At 34.0% G+C, this 512-nt stretch overlaps 1 protein-coding gene across 6 annotated transcripts in view; it reads right to left on the bottom strand.

Moving 5' to 3' along the window:
* Window positions 1-512, bottom strand: part of trip12 (thyroid hormone receptor interactor 12) — a 28,893-nt gene that overhangs the window by 14,533 nt on the left and 13,848 nt on the right. The gene's annotated exons all lie outside the window — the stretch shown is intronic.

Genomic DNA, 512 nt, shown 5'->3' with positions numbered 1-512 from the left:
AACCCAAATGAAACCTTAAAAAGTTAAGTCAGAGCAATGATTCAGTTTAAATTGAAGAAAAATATTTGGTTAATGTATAAATCATTTCACAGAAGCATTGGGAGACGGTTGTGACCAGAAATATGCGATCACAAGTCGGCGTAAACTGCAATGAATGCCTTCCTTAAATTTTAAACAAAATGGTAAATCAATTTCATGGCAGCTTGAGGTATGTAACGAATCATAAAGCCTTTCACACATTTGACCAATCGGATGGAGCCCTTTTTTTGTAAGATGCCTAAATGGATGCGTGTCATTTGAAGTTTTATTCAAGTTATGTTCACTTTTATGTAAATAAAACTGTAGTAGTGAAATTTAAATGATGTTTTTCTCCTAATCCTACAGCCCTGGTTTTAAGCAAAAACGAAACAAACAGTGCTACTGACGCCAAAAGTGAATACATTTTCAAACTAGAAAAATTGCATTTCCTGCGGAAATACGTTTGATTGCAGTTTTGCAGAAGGTGTTTTCTT

Source organism: Oryzias melastigma, linkage group LG13 (genome assembly GCF_002922805.2).
Source record: "Oryzias melastigma strain HK-1 linkage group LG13, ASM292280v2, whole genome shotgun sequence".
Classification (NCBI taxonomy): Eukaryota; Metazoa; Chordata; class Actinopteri; order Beloniformes; family Adrianichthyidae; genus Oryzias; species Oryzias melastigma.
The sequence above is the reverse complement of the archived record's forward strand: the minus strand, read 5'-3'. Positions and strand labels throughout refer to the sequence as shown.